Source organism: Dendrobates tinctorius, unplaced genomic scaffold (genome assembly GCF_039654945.1).
Source record: "Dendrobates tinctorius isolate UK_male_01 unplaced genomic scaffold, ASM3965494v1 ptg000117l, whole genome shotgun sequence".
NCBI lineage: Eukaryota > Metazoa > Chordata > Amphibia > Anura > Dendrobatidae > Dendrobates > Dendrobates tinctorius.
The window spans coordinates 7,852,701-7,869,573 of NW_027361785.1; positions in this window are offsets into that span (position 1 = coordinate 7,852,701).

Genomic DNA, 16,873 nt, shown 5'->3' on the forward strand with positions numbered 1-16,873 from the left:
TCACCCCTTTTTGCTCCATTCAAAATAAAACAATAAAAAAAACAGATATTTGGTATCACCACATTCAGAAATGACCGATTCATCAAGATATAAAAAGAATTAACCCCATTGGTAAACGACGCAACGAGAAAACAAATCAAAACATCAAAATTAGGGGTTTTTTTGGTTTGAAGCAACATTGCAATAAAATGCAATAACGGGCAATAAAAACATCGTATCTATCCTAAAATGGTATAAAAAAAAATGTCTGCCCCAGATCACGAAAAATGGAGACTCTACGGGTCTCGGAAAATGGCGCCTTTTCTTTTGAAAAATGTTGGATTTAAATAAAATAGAACCCATACATGTTTGGTATTTACAAACATGTAATGACCTGGAGAATCATAATGGGAGGTCAGTTTTAGCATTTTGTGAACATGGTAAAAAGAAAAAAATCTGTTGTGGAATTGCACTTTTTTTTGCAGTTTCACTGGACTTAGATTGTTTTTCCCATTTTCCAGTACACAATATGTTAAAAGCAATGGTGTTGTTCAAGAGTAAAACTTGTCCCGCAAAAAATAAGCCCTCACTTGGCCTTATTGACAGAAAAGTAAAAAGTTATGGCTGTGGAAAGAAGGGTTGCAAAAAACAGACCCTGTTGCGTCTCGTCCACCTATACTGGATATTTTTCAAGAAACCATTGAAGAAGAATTTCCGTCATTAAAACGAAGGAAAAAATGCAACATTCAACTACTATTTTACTAAAAAAAAACTTTTGGAAGTGTTGTCTGAGGGTACAGTACCTAAAAACCAGTACATAGATTACATGTGATGTAATAGCTCTATATACCCTTCCATTCCTCATGAGTTAGCTATTAAAGCTTTACCCTATCATTTGCAAAAATATAGTACATATTTACCACTAATCAACAATTCGTTATTATGGCCATGGAGTATTTATTAAGACGTAATTATTTTTGTCCAATGGGGTCTTTAATTTACAACAACAAAGAGCATCTATGCAAGTGGGCTTCTCCCCATCCATAGAAAATATTTTTATGTAATATTGGGAAGATTTTTTTTTACGCTAATCCCTTCTCCTCCCATATCAGGTGGTATGGTCACTTCATTAATGACCTGCTCCTGATATGTAATGGACCAAGGGCATAGGCATCTGAATTTCTGTCCTACATTAATAACAACAATTTATATCTAAACTTCACTCAAAATTTTCCAAAGAATTATATCAGTTTTTTGGACATTACTCTCAACTTTGATCATGACATGAGAGCTATAGCGTCCCCCTGTCGGAAAGAGACAGCAACCAACTCAATCCTTTATGCCACATCTTGTCATTCTAAAAAAGCAGTGAATAATATCCCTGTGGGCAAATTCTTTAGTTACAAACACAATTGTACTTTAGAGACGCCTTACAAAATTGAATTACAAGCGGCAAAGAATAGACTACTAGCCCGTCATTTACAACAATGGATATTAGATAGAGTAGAATGTATAATCAGTGGAAAAAATTGAGAAATAATATTGGAAGATAAAAAAAATTGGCAAAAATAGATAAAAAATTAGTGCCTATATTTAGTCCACAATTTTAAGCTTTCAGTAAAATCATTAAGGAACGCATACCGATGTTATTTCAAGATAAAAATCTCAAGCCCACCTTTTCCGAAGCAGTGTGGTTTGCTGCTAATAAAGCGCCCACTGTTAGAGATATTCTGAGATATTCTTTCACCCAGTATGTATTTGAGCGAACCCTTGAATTCTAATCACACATGGTTGGCCACTAAAGGATCGTACAAATGTGGACATTATATTTGTAAATGTGGTAAATATATGCAGAACACAAAAAATGTATCTTCCTCAGTGACCAATAAAATTCAACTGCAATACTACACACGTAGTTTATCTAATCACCTGTACTCACTGCAATTTGCATTGTGTTGGCTTCACAGTTGGTCCATTAAGGGTACGTTTCCACGTACCGTAATCCCTGCGTTTTGGACGGAGCAGAAACCCCGCTCCGCCCAAAGCCCCGCCCCCTTCTGTACATGCGGTGATTCCAGATGTGCTCATTGAACACATCCGAAATCGCCATAGCGTATCCATAGAGTAGTCTATTTACCTTGCGGAGACTGAGCATCTCCGCAAGGTAAACAGACATGCTGCAGTCTAAAAAGACGCGCCGCATGTCCGGTTTAGCGGGTGTGTCACCCGCGTATTAGGATGCATAGTGGAGACGGGATTTCATAAAATCCCCTCCACTATGCTGGAACATCTGACCGCTGCGGATTAAACGTTGCGGCAGGACGCAGCGTTCAATCTGCAGCAAATACTGAATGTTTCCGCTACGTGGAAACATGCCATAAAGATCAGAATCCATAGACAACTAGCGGAATGCTGTGAATAAACTGCTATTTAAAAGCCAGCTGTGTGGAGATGTTTCTCCCTTTCAGACACATGGTATAGAGAGGTTTAAACAACCACACTGTGGTGGTTATCATAAGGAAAAACTCAACAATAGGGAAACGTGTTGCATGTATATTTTAAAAACGTGGCCTCCTTCAAGTATGAATGTAGGGCAAGATTTGATCTATCATTATGAATAGTTCCACCTATTTACTCCTCATCTGTGTATTGAATCTCTTCAGTAATTGGTTTGATTTAGACAGCTGTCAAGTACAGGATATGACATAACACACCGTTTTTTTTACTCAGTTTAGTGCGATGACTACGGACATGCATCCGAAAAGCGTCTGATAATTTTTTAATGGACATGGGTGGTGGTGGGATAGGTTGCTTTTTGACTTTTATAAATGTTTTCTAATAAAATATTGGATTTTACTGGATCCTCCTGCTGCTGGAATCGCTTGTCTTCAACAACCTCTGGAATTTTCCACAAAATTAGATTTCTGAAGCACCTTCTAATAGTAAAACTCAGTTGTAAACGTTCCTGTGAATTTTCAAGAGGAATAACAGAGAAGCACATTGTAGTATTCTAAAAGATGTTCCATATTTTTTATTTCATTGGGAATATAATTATTTACTGAATCAGAAATGTCAGATTTGTTGACAGGTCTTCCTTAATATGAAAGCTTTTTGTTTTGACGTGGTTTTTTTTTCTTTGGTGTTTATTCATGTTGCATATGTAGATTAGCAGTGTGAAAATCCACTGTAAGAAATTGTTGAAAACTCATGTTGCCTCTATATTGTTTTCTGCACAGATAATGTGCATATTTATGGGATGAAATTGCTTAATGTTCCACTAGCTGTGCTCACTGTCAGCAGGAGGGGGGTCAGCATTAATGCTTCATATAAATTGTACCTAAGGCATAAAGTCTTTCAGCCAGAAAATGTTCTTCCTCTGCTTCCAACAGAGCACTTTCCTGTACTTTGTTTCTAAAGGGTTTTGTGGTGCTTAATATTTTAAAGCATTTTATGAATACTATTAATTATAATATAATGCAGAAACACAAGAACATTGTATGAATGTAATCAAATGTTTACTGCAGTAGCTAGACAATTTAATTAAAAGGCTCGATAACCCTTGTGCTCATATGTATGACCGTATGGAAATATCATGGCTTAAACAGTTTGAGGGCATCTATGTACCACTAGTGGATTTATCATGACTGGGAAATTAAACTTTTTTCTATATTTTGTTTTGTACATGTGTTACAATATTTGTAGAAATCATACTGTGATTAGGGATGAGTGAGTGTGTTCAGTGACACTCGGATATCACTTGAGCATGCTAGATGAGCATTGGCTGATGCTCAGATTTGGAGCTAAAATGCCCACCCTGCATGTTTGGCGTCTGTTAAACAGCCAATAAACTTGTGGGGATTACCTGTCATTCACTGTAATGCCATAGCCATCTTGGTAGTGGCATTACTATGATTGGCTGGTCGCATGCCCTCATGAGAGGTTAAAAAAGAATTTGGGTTGCCATGATCGACACACTGATGCCATTGCACAGCTCAGGGACAGGTGTGATTGGAGGAAGAGAGCAGTTATCCAGGCTTGTGTGTGCACAGTTTAATAAGAGTCCTCTAGTGTTGATACTGGTGCTGAAGCTGAACCATAATACTAACAGTCCTTCTAAGGATTAATCTTTTGTTTTGCTATTTGTATCAGATACATTATGCATTTAGCCTAGGGACAGTTGCAGCAGCAGGGAGCGTGGCAGAATACAGCCTCAAGGCAGGGCTTAAGGCCCCATCTCACATAGCAAGATCGCTAATGTGTCACCGATTTTGTGACGCAACAGCGATCTCGCCTGCGATCTCGCTACATGTGACATGCAGCAGCGACTGGCCCCCCTGCTGGATGTCACTGATCGTGCAGGAATGTCCGTCGGCGTCCTGCTGGTCAGCATGCATCGCTGTGTTTGATCGCTGGATCATTGCTGCGTCGCTGAAGAGATCTGCCTGTTTGGCAGCTTACTAGCGATCATTTAGCGACGCACCAGTGATCGCTACAGGCCGTATCGTTGTCAGGATCACTGGAGCGTCGCTAAGTGAAACGGGACCCTTTTGCAGTCTGTTGCTAAATATATAGCTGCTGCTCATGACCACATTCTTTTTTGGGGGGGTGAAAAAATTTTCTATATCGTCAAATACAGTTTAACGTGTTTAGTGTTACATTACGGTGGTATATAAACCTCTTAAAAATGGTAAGAAAAAAAATTCTGAATTGAATTAGCCATCCATAGGCTTTAACTCATTGCTTAATGTAATATTACGGTATGTGATAAAACACTCCGGGATCGACTTTGCTGGGGTCAAAGGTCACGTGCGTTCAGCATGAAACTCAGGCGCAGAGCTGGGATTCGGGTGTAACTGACCCTGGGTCAGGTTTATTAATGGTGAAAGCAATGCAAAAGGAAATAAAACATAAAACAAATCCTTGCCTGTCTGGCACTAACTAAACAATGGACAACCTAACTACCAACTGGCGGGCTTCTCCCGTCCAGCCAAACCACAGTTGCAGTGGGCACTGCTTTCACTCACGTGTGTCTCTCACACAGACAGGCTCTCTGTGTTCCCAGGCTGAGACACTCACACAACCACCTGGCATCCTTTTATATCCACCTCCCATTATTCATTAGCAAGCAGGTGCGATACTGACCAGACTAGGCCACATAGGAAAGGAATCTGGGTGAGATATACCTGCCCTCATCCACTATTCTCACATGATTCTCACATATCCCCCCCCTCTGCTCAGACCACTCCGGTCGAGCAATGACACCCACCAAACAGTGCACTCGGGACAGGGCATCTGCATTTCCCATCTGTGCCCCTGGGCGGTGCTCCACCGTAAAAGTGTAGGCCTGCAGGGCAAGGAACCACCAGGTCACCCGGATATTCCGTTCCTTGTTCAAGTGCATCCACTTGAGAGGGGCATGGTCAGTGATCAGCCTGAACTTTCGGCCCACCAGGTAATATTTGAGGGCCTCTAGAGCCCACTTAATGGCGAGGCACTCTTTTTCTACGACTGCATACCTTTGCTCGTGTTTATTCAGCTTCCTGCTGAGATAGAGGACTGGGTGTTCCACTCCGTCCCTCACTTGTGAGAGTATGGCCCCGATACCGGTATCAGAGGCATCTGTTTGTACCACAAACTCGCTGCGGAAGTCCGGAGTTACCAGCACGGGCTGAGAGCAAAGTGCCCGTTTTAGGCCATGGAAGGCTTCTTCAGCTGCTAAACTCCATTTAATCATGACGGAGTCCTTCCCCTTTGTAAGATCCGTCAGGGGGGTAGCGATGGCTGCAAAATTGGGTATGAACCGGCGATAATAGCCGGCGATCCCCAGGAAGGCTTGCACCTGCTTCTTGTTGACAGGTTGTGGCCAGTCCTGAACCGCCTGAATCTTATCAACCTGGGGTTTAACAACACCCCTCCCAATTACATACCCCAAATACCGGGCTTCTTCTAGCCCGATGTGACATTTCTTGGGGTTCGCGGTTAGACCTGCCTCCCACAGGTTGTCAATCACAGCTTGTACTTTCTGGAGATGAGTCTCCCAGTCCAAGCTGTAAATGACAATGTCGTCCAAATAGGCCGAAGCGTACTGCCTATGTGGCCTCAGGACTCGATCCATCAGTCTCTGGAAGGTCGCCGGTGCTCCGTGCAGTCCAAACGGCATATACACATACTGAAATAGACCTTCTGGGGTAGCAAATGCCGTCTTTTCTCTGGCACCCTCCGCCAGAGGGATCTGCCAATACCCCTTTGTTAGGTCTAGGGTCGTAATATACCGGGCTTTTCCTAACCGATCTATTAACTCGTCGACCCGGGGCATAGGATAGGCATCAAATTTTGAGACCACATTCAGTTTCCTGAAGTCATTGCAGAACCGGATGGTGCCGTCCGGTTTAGGAATTAGCACAATCGGGCTGGACCAAGCACTGTGCGATTCCTCAATGACACCTAACTCTAACATTGCCTTCACTTCTCGGGAAACGGCTTCACGGCGCGCTTCCGGGATTCGGTAGGGCTTTACGTGAACTGTGACACCAGGTTCCGTTACGATGTCATGTTTCATTAGCGTAGTCTGCCCGGGTTTTTCTGAGAAAAACTTTTGGTTGTGAAGTAGAAACTGCCTGACCTCAGTCTTTTGCCGCTCCGAGAGAGTCTCTGCAACCCGTACCTCCGGTACGGTATGCGAGCAGACGGGACGGGCCAGCTCCGCTGACAAGGCAGACCGATCTTTCCAGGGTTTTATCAGATTTACATGATAAATTTGTTCAGGTTTCCGTTTACCTGCCTGGTATACCTTGTAGTTTACTTCACCAACTCTTTCCTTAATCTCAAAGGGGCCCTGCCACTTTGCCAGGAACTTACTGTCCACCGTGGGGACCAGGATCAACACCCTATCTCCGGGTGCAAACATACTGATCTTGGCGCCCCTATCATAGATTCTTTTTTGGGCTCCTTGAGCCTGTGTCATGTGTTCTTTGACGATAGGCATAACAGCCGCAATACGGTCCTGCATTTGTGTGACGTGATCTATCACTGTTTTAAACGGAGTGACCTGACCCTCCCAGGTTTCTTTTGCAACGTCTAACAGTCCGCGAGGACGTCGGGCGTACAATAACTCGAAAGGCGAGAATCCCGTGGAAGACTGGGGTACTTCCCTGATGGCAAAAAGCAAATATGGAAGTAAATAGTCCCAGTTCTTCCCATCCTTGTCTATCACCTTTCTCAGCATCTGCTTCAGAGTTTTATTGAACCGTTCGACCAACCCGTCTGTTTGAGGGTGATACACGGATGTGCGTAACGGTTCGATTTGTAACAATCGGCAGAGCTCCTTCATTACCCTGGACATAAAGGGGGTCCCCTGGTCGGTGAGTATCTGTTTTGGTATACAGACCCGACTAAACACATGTACCAGTTCCTTGGCAATCGTCTTGGTGGCCGTGTTACGCAAAGGGATGGCCTCCGGGTAATGAGTGGCATAATCCAAGATGACCAGGATATGTTGGTGTCCACGTGCAGACCGTGGAAGGGGCCCAACTAAATCCATCCCAATCCTCTCAAACAGGACTTCAATAATAGGTAGGGGTACCAAAGGGCTACAGAACCGGGGCTTAGGTGCAGAGGCTTGGCAGTCAGGACAAGACTCACAATATACACGAATATCGTGATGCATGCCTGGCCAAACAAAACAGTGTAATATCCTTTCGGTGGTTTTCTGGACTCCCAGGTGACCTCCCATCACATGTCCATGGGCCAGGTCCAGCACCTGCCGCCGGTAGGGTTTTGGCACGACTAATAGTTGCACCGTATCTTCCCCCTTTTTCTCTATCTGATAGAGTAAATCATTCTCCAGAACCATGTAAGGATATGCCAGCCTAGAGCCAGGTTCTACGGGTACCCCATTTATCACTTTTACATTTGTCCTAGCCTGAGAAAGGGTAGGATCCTTTATTTGCTCGCTTTGGAAGTCATCTTTCTGAACTTCTAAATCCGGCAAACGGGGAGGTGGACGGCTGTCGGCCTCCTCCTCTTCCCCGGTCTCCTCCGTATCACCCGCCATGACTGAAAACGGGAACTGCAGGTCATTTTCCGCAGACTCTTCCCCCGAGTCTTCCAGGGAGACCTCTTCCAGGGGTTCGGGACCCACACGCGCCCTGGGAGAAGAATCATGTACACTATTACCCTGGGGTATCAACTGATTCTCCCACAATTGCCAGAAGTGGGGAAAATCCCGGCCCAGGATAACATCATGCAATAACGCCGGGACGAGTCCCACTTTAAGTTGCACAGACCCATAGGAAGTAGTAATGCATATGACCATGGTGAGGTACGAACAGGTGTCTCCATGCACACACGTAACAGAAAATTTGTCTGATGGTCCAGTCGGGGCTGACACCAGACTGGCCTTCACCAGAGTCACCACACTTCCCGAGTCTAACAATGCCACCACATTTTTGCCATCAACAGTTAAATCACACAAGTGTTTTTCCACATCCTTTTGACCGGCATTGACACTCACTACCCGTGCAACCATAGACATGCGGTTTTTAGAGTCTGTGACGTCGCACTGCATGGGTTCAGTAGTGACCGGACAGTTCGCAGCAATATGTCCCATCTCTTGGCAGCGGAAACACCTAACGGGCCCCTTGCTTAGACCATAGTTCGTTACTCTCGGCCTCACAGTGGGGGCAGTCCCGTTTTCCTCCCCCACTGTCTTAGGGATTTTTCCATCTCCCCTACTCCCTGGAACAGTCTTACCGGTTCCACGTGGAGATGATGAAGAACGAGGTGGGGTAGCGTCGTCTCGGAGTCCTTCCGCCACGGAGTAACGTTCAACCAGATCCACCAGTTAATCTGCCGTCGTAGGATTTCCATGGCTTACCCACTTCCTCAGGGCTGGCGGTAGAGCTCTCAGGTACTTGTCCATGACGACTCTCTGGATTATCTCTGGCGCTGTCAACACCTCGGGTTGTAGCCACTTCTTCGTCACGTGGATCAGGTCGAACATCTGTGACCGCGGTGGTTTATCCGGCTGATAAGTCCATTGATGCACTCTCTGTGCACGGACAGCGGTCGTCACTCCCAGCCGGGCCAAGATCTCGGCTTTCAGTTTGTCAAAGTCCTGCGCAGCTTCAGGTTCCAAGTCATAATATGCCTTTTGGGCCTCACCGGAAAGAAACGGGGCAATCAGGCCGGCCCATCGTGCCTTCGGCCATTTTTCTCGCACTGATGTCCGTTCAAACGTGGTCAGGTATGCCTCGACGTCATCTTCGGTCGTCATCTTCTGCCAGTTCCGACTCACGTGAATCACTCTCGACTCTGCTTCCAGGTTAACCTCAGGTAAGCTTGCCAGGCGCTGTGCCACCTGCTGGAGAAGCGAACGATCGGTAGCTGTCATGTCCACCAACTCCTTCAGCTGGGCCATCATCACCCGATTAGCTTCTTGCTGGACGGCGGTGGACTGTACCAGCACTTTCACCACGTCCTCCATGCTCATGCTTGCAACGTGATGCCCGCGTTCTCCACCACAATGTGATAAAACACTCCGGGATCGACTTTGCTGGGGTCAAAGGTCACGTGCGTTCAGCATGAAACTCAGGCGCAGAGCTGGGATTCGGGTGTAACTGACCCTGGGTCAGGTTTATTAACGGTGAAAGCAATGCAAAAGGAAATAAAACATAAAACAAATCCTTGCCTGTCCGGCACTAACTAAACAATGGACAACCTAACTACCAACTGGCTGACTTCTCCCGTCCAGCCAAACCACAGTTGCAGTGGGCATTGCTTTCACTCACGTGTGTCTCTCACACAGACAGGCTCTCTGTGTTCCCAGGCTGAGACACTCACACAACCACCTGGCATCCTTTTATATCCACCTCCCATTATTCATTAGCAAGCAGGTGTGATACTGACCAGACTAGGCCACATAGGAAAGGAATCTGGGCGAGATATACCTGCCCTCATCCACTATTCCCACATGATTCTCACAGGTATTATATAAAACTCAAAAGAGACGTTCAACAAATTTTCTGGATTCAATGAGTCATTTATAGAGTTTAACGTGCTTAGTGTTACATTACAGTGGTATATAAAGCTAAAAAAAAAATGTATCTGGATTCAATTAATCATCTGTAGACCTTAACGCACAAAGAAACCAAAGTATATACATGCATGAACACAGTCATTCATAGGATCTTTGATTTTTATAGAGAGGCATGGTAAACCACAAGCAAACATGGTACAGAGTATAAGTGCCAAAAGGGTAAAGAGAGTAAGTTGATAGATGGGTGGGTATTGAAGTAGTGTAAAATATAGGATTTCCTATGAATGCTTGGTTGAAAAAACAAGTCTGGAATGGATGTGTCAGCATCTGGGATAAGAAGGTGGTGTTACTAAGTGTAAAGGCAATAATATGTAACTGTTATGGGGTGGAACACCTACCCGTGGGGATAAAGTACTAGAACTCATTCCACAAGGTAATCTTTTTTTCGGTGGATTATTTTAACTTTAAACTATATACTGGTGGTCTCCACTTACAAAAGTCTTCATTATTTTCAGATCGCTTATTAAGGCCTACTAGACAGTTCTAGTACTTAATCCCCACGGGTAGGTGTCCGGATAAGAGCTTATCCGAATAGCTATAGCGCTTACCAAATAGCTGCATCGGGAACCCGGATACCTGGAGCGCTTCCTATGATCAGCTGTTCGACTGTGTTTCATAGTGCTAGATAGTACTAGTGATACTGGGCAATTAGAGGATTTTATGTGATTCCCAGCAAATTTATTCTGCGCAAATCAATTTTATTTTGGGCAAACTCTGTGAAACCAGAGAATTTCAATTGCAAATGATTCACTCATCTCTAATTATAATAGGTGTCTTTATAATTTCCACCTTTTAGAGCAATAAAAAGTAGTTTTCACTTTACCAAAACTGGTCTTCAAATGCTTTTACTTATGTGAAATAACACAACAGGTATTCACTCTTTCCAGATACAGCTCCAGCTCTCCACCGCTGCTCTGTTTTTTTTTTTTGATTGCAGTAATGACATCACGACTACATCACACCACAGCTGCCTCCAGTCACTGAGTTCAACAGCTCTGCTGATGTATAGGCACAAGCCGGTGACCTAAGTGATTGGCTGCAGTGTTGATGTGTGCTGTAGTCATGATGTCACCACTGCAGTCAAAATAAAAAGTCTAGAGCAGCAGCAGATACCCAGGGATGGTGCTATGCTTATTATTTTACATGTATAAAAGCGTTTGGGGACCAATTTTGTTCATGTGGAAAATACCTTTATAGTTATCAATTTAACTGGTTAATTTAGTTACCTTGACACTAAATATCTAATTTTTCCAAGGGCTGAAAGTGCACATTGCAGAACTTCATCCTTTAACCATTTCTAGAATCGACTGTTCTGTGCAATGATAAAAGCATGGTGTGAGCAACTTTAATATTAAATGCTTGCACTCTGCACATAAATTTGTAGCTAAGAGCTCATTTTTAGAGATCAAATTTTAAGCCATCAAAGTTTATGAGGACAATATTTATTATTTCAGTAATTCTTGACTAGACTGTAAATTTGCCATTATCATAATCAATCTAGAAGACTTAAAGGAATCTCCCAAGAAAAGTTATGTACAAAACTCAAAAAAGCTAGTAAAATGAATTGTATTTTGTAGTGCATATCCATTAAAAAAATTGTGTAATTTTGTATTTACATTACATTTTCACCTGTAAAAGTGATTGGTGCTAGATAGATAGACAGATAGATAGACAGACAGAGAGATAGATAGATAAATTCTAGTGATAGGCGAACACTAAAATGCTCAGGTGCTCATTGCTTGGGTCGAGCAAATTGGAATGCTTGGGTGCTCGACCTGAGCAAAGAGCCCAATGTAAGTCTATGAGAAACCCGAGCATTTTTGCCATGACCCCCCCGGGTCTTTTTAGGTTCTGAAAACGTCTGAAATCAATGGGAACAGTGCTGAATTGACATGGGAACATCCTGGGGAAGACCCCTGTAAGCATTTCTGACTCCCAGGTCACTGCTATGAACAATGTTGTCAGAGTCTTACACCACTTTTCCGGGCGAACAATAAAACATACAAAATTTTAACCAAAATTGATTTTCCTGGGAAATATGTTAAGGAACATCCTTCCAAGGATAAGAATTTGTATGTAAGGCCAAATAAATAAATTAAAACAAAAATGTTCCTCCTCCACTTGGGCTATGTATTCTCTTATCTTGGCAACCAGCGCAACCTTCCCAATTGTTTCCTAAATGCATAGTATTTCATACTCACAGTGCTACTGTGTTAAGCCCCCCGTCACACTAAGCGAGATCGCTAGCGAGATCGCTGCTGAGTCACAAGTTTTGTGACGTAACAGCGATCTCGCCAGCGATCTCGCTGTGTGTGACACGTATCAGCGACCGCCCCCCCGCCGGGTATGGCTGATCGTGCTCTAATGTCCTGGGCCATTTTTTGATCGCTGGTCTCCCGCTGGCTAGCACGCATCGCTGCGTGTGGCAGTGGATGACCATCGATCAGTGAGCTCCCATCGCTGTAAGCAGACGCTGGGAGCTGGTACCCACTGTGTACCCTGGATACCAGCGTGCTCGCGCTGGGAGCTGGTATCCAAGGTAAACAGCGGGTAACTAAGCGCTTGATACCCGTGTCATCGCTGGTCCTGATCGCTGATGAGATCTACCTGTTTGACAGCTCACCAGCGATCATGTAGCGACACACCAACGATCCTGATCAGGTCATATCGTTGTCGGGATCGCTGGTGTGTCGCTATGTGTAACGGGACCCTTAGCATTTCTTTTTCTTTTACTTTTTTTACTATGCTTCCAAATCAATGGATATTGAACTCTCTGGACAGTTTTGAGTGGTAACTCTTTAATAATGATAAACCTTGACATGTGATTGTTTTTTCACCAGTTTAATACAGTCTTGACCAAGATGTGTCTGACAGGATATCAGGACTCTTCAGACTTACAGATGACTACCCATTCCTGCTAGTACATGTGGGGACAAATGACACAGCAAGAAACAACCTGGAAACCATCTGCAATGACTTTGATAACTTAGGTAAGAAAGTGAAAGAACTGGGAGCGCAGGTGGTCTCCTCTTCCATCCTCCCAGTGGATGGCCATGGAACAAGGAGGTGGAATAAGATTCTGCAGGTGAACAACTGGCTACGTCGATGGTGCCGTCAGCAAGGATTTGGATTTCTGGATCACGGAGTGAATTACCTATACGATGGACTACTTGCTAGAGATGGGGTGCACCTTTTGAAGACTGGAAAACATGTATTTGGAAACCGCCTTGCTACACTCATCAGGAGAGCTTTAAACTAGAACAATGTGGGAAGGGAAGCAAAAGGCCAGAAAAAGCCATACACCTGACAAATGCTATTGAGAACTCTGCTATTAGAAGTGGAAAGGAAGAACAAAGACAAAAGAATCTAAATAATAAAAATATTGGAGAAAGAGAAACCAATCACAAACTAAAATTTTTCTATACTAATGCACAAAGCATGGGCAACAAACAAGGAGAATTGGAACTACTAACACAGGAAAAGAAATATGATGTCATTGGAATCACAGAAACTTGGTGGGATATTACACATGATTGGAATACAAGGCTAGAAGGATACAACTTATTTGCTAGAAACAGACTTAATAAACGAAGAGGAGGTGTCGCATTGTATGTCAGAAACGCGTATATCTGCACAGAGATTGAAGCTTCAGAGACTGGGAGTTCTGTGGAAAATGGGTAAGGATACAAGGACAGAACAATGGAAAGGACACCATTGTAGGCATTTACTACAGGCCGCCTGTGCAAGCTGAAGATATGGATGAACTCTTTATGCATCAAATTGCCAAGTTCTCCAAAAAATATGACATAGTTGTCATGGGAGATTTCAGTTATCCTGACATTTGTTGGAAATCTCTCTCAGGCAAAACTAACAGTTCAAGGAAATTCTTATCCCCTCTTGCTGACAACTTTATTTTCCAAAAGGTAGGGGAGAAAACAAGGGGAACTGCTACCTTGGATCTAATCCTTATAAACAGGGAGGAAATGGTTGAGGAGGTAAAAGTGGCTGGGACCCTAGGAGGAAGCGACCATGCTATTTTAGAATTTTTGATAACTAGAGGAGGAAGACCTGTGAAGACTCAGACGTCAAGGTTAGATTTCAGAAAGGCAGATTTTAAGGGAATCAGAAAGAGAATTGGAGGGATCCAATGGCTGGATATGGGATCCAATGGCTGGATATCCTTAAGGGCAAAAATGTCCAGGAAGGATGGGAAATCTTGAAAAATGAAATTATCGAAGCACAATCGTTAACAATTCCGAAAAGAAAGAAGAATAGGAAGCGGTTAAGGAAACCAGGATGGATGAACACAGAACTTAAGCACATGCTAAAAAGGAAGAAAGAAATGTTTATAAAATGGAAAGAGGGAGGCATATCTGTTGTGAGTTCATTTTTTCCCTTCACCATTGAGGTCTGATGAACTCCCTCCTCTAGTGAAGGAGGGTAGTGAGACTGATTACCAAACACCTGGGCAGCTAGATGATGACTGGGTGGCTGGAATTGAGGACTGGATATAAGGCTGCCGACGCCCTTATTCCTGGCTGGTGATTTTCCTGCTGGATTCTTGGAGACCAGTCTGATTCCTGCATCTCATAGCTAAGTTTTTCTGCTCTGCTTTGTACTCTTCAGTTTTGTTTTTGTTTTGCCTTGATTTTTGGGAGTTCTGCCATCCCCGGCCGGGGGTGAGCTGAATTCCATTTTTGTCTCTGATCTGTTGATATTTTGCTCTGTCTTCAGAATATACCTGAGTGCTGATATAGTCTTTTGAAGCCTAGCGACTTCAGGGCCTGTTTTTCCTATCAGTCGGTTGGCTCATTTGATAGGGTTTTTGCGGTTGGCAGACAGCAGCTTTCCTATCCTGTCCTATGTAGTTAGCTTGGGCCCCATCATTTGCTCAACCTATCTTTCTATCTGTGTTAGTGTTTTCATCTTGCTTCACCGTCATTATCTGTTGGGGGCTGCCTATTGCTTTGGGGTCTGCTCTGGGGCAGTTTAGTTTTTCCCCTTTCTGTCTTTAGGCTATATAGTTCTCCGGCTGTGATCGAGGGGTCTAGGGCACCGTAGGAACCCCCCACGGCTACTGCTAGTTGTTGTGGATAGGTTCAGGGGTCTGCAATCCGATAGCTGCCAACCTCTCTGGTTTTTCTGGACTTAGCTGGTATTTTGTGTTTTCCTCCTTTGGTGACTCATCATAACAGAATCACCAGCCATACCGCAGATCCTAGGGTACTCAATAGCAGGAGAGAATTGTAAAAAAAAAAAAAAAACAGTGTCAGAATTTTTTTTTTTTTTCTGTGTGCATATTTTTTCCTCTATATCTCTGAGGCCGTAGGGGGAATTTTTCTCTCAATGGAGATGAAGCAATTGTCTGATCGTGTGGAGCAGCTCGCTGCTGAAGTGCGGGGAATTTCCGCCTATCTTGCTCATTCACATGCTGCTGAACCAAAGATTCCTTCTCCTGATGTATTTGTGGGGGATCGGTCTAAATTCTTGAATTTCAAGAATAATTGTAAATTATTTTTTGCCTTGAAGCCTAACTCATCGGGGAACTCCGCGCAGCAGGCTAAAATTGTCATCTCTTTGCTGTGCGGCGATCCCCAGGATTGGGCGCTTTCTTTGAAACCCGATGATCCTATTCTGAATAATGTGAATGCATTTTTTCAAGCCTTGGGGTTGTTGTATGATGAACCTAATGCTAATGATCAGGCTGAAAAGACCCTGTTGGCATTAAGCCAGGGTCGGGATTCGGCAGAGTTGTACTGTCAAAAATTCCGAAAGTGGGCGGTCCTTACTACCTGGATTGATGGTGCCTTGGCAGCCCTCTTTCGGAAGGGTTTGTCAGAAACTGGAAAAGATACTATGGTAGGATTTCCTGTTCCCTCTGGTCTTGACGATTCTATGTCATTAGCCATTCAGGTGGATCGGCATTTACGTGAACGCAAAACTACACAAGAGATGTTACACCTGTTGAACAAATGTCTGAACCTATGCAATGTGATAGAGTTTTGTCTAGGGCGCAACGTCAGGAGTTCAGAAGGCGTAATAAGCTGTGTTTTTTTTGTGGAGATGCCTCGCATATTATTTCTGTCTGCCCTAAACGAGAGAAACGTTGTGCACACACGTTTTCTGTGGGTGGTGTTCAACCTAAGTTTCTTCTGGCAATTACTCTGATCTGCTCCCTGTCCACATTTTCCGCCAAGACTTTTGTGGATTCAGGAGCAGCTCTGAACCTGATGGACTTGGATTTTGCTAAACGTTGTGGATTTCCTATGACACCTCTGCGGACGCCTATCCCTTTGAGGGGTATTGATGCTACTCCTTTGGCGAAGAATAAACCTCAGTTTTGGACCCAGGTGGTAATGCGGGTAACCCCAGACCATCAAGAAAATTGCAGATTTTTGGTGTTGCATAATTTGCATGATACCATTGTTCTGGGGTTTCCCTGGTTGCAAATCCATAATCCAGTTCTGGATTGGAAATCTTTGTCTGTGGTGAGTTGGGGTTGTCGGTGTGCCCTTAGTGATGCCCCTGTTTTCTTCACCTCTCCCCAGTCACATGATGTTCCTGACTATTTGGCTGACTTTTATGATGTGTTTAGTGAGAATGAGTCTGCGTCTTTGCCTCCTCATAGGAGTTATGACTGTGCTATTGAGCTGAACCCGGGGTGTAAATTCCCCAAGGGTCGGCTTTTCAATTTATCTGTTCCCTAGCACGAGGCTATGCGATCCTATATTAAGGAGGCATTGGAGAAGGGTCATATTAGACCATCCTCTTTACCCTTAGGTGCTGGGGTTTTTTTTG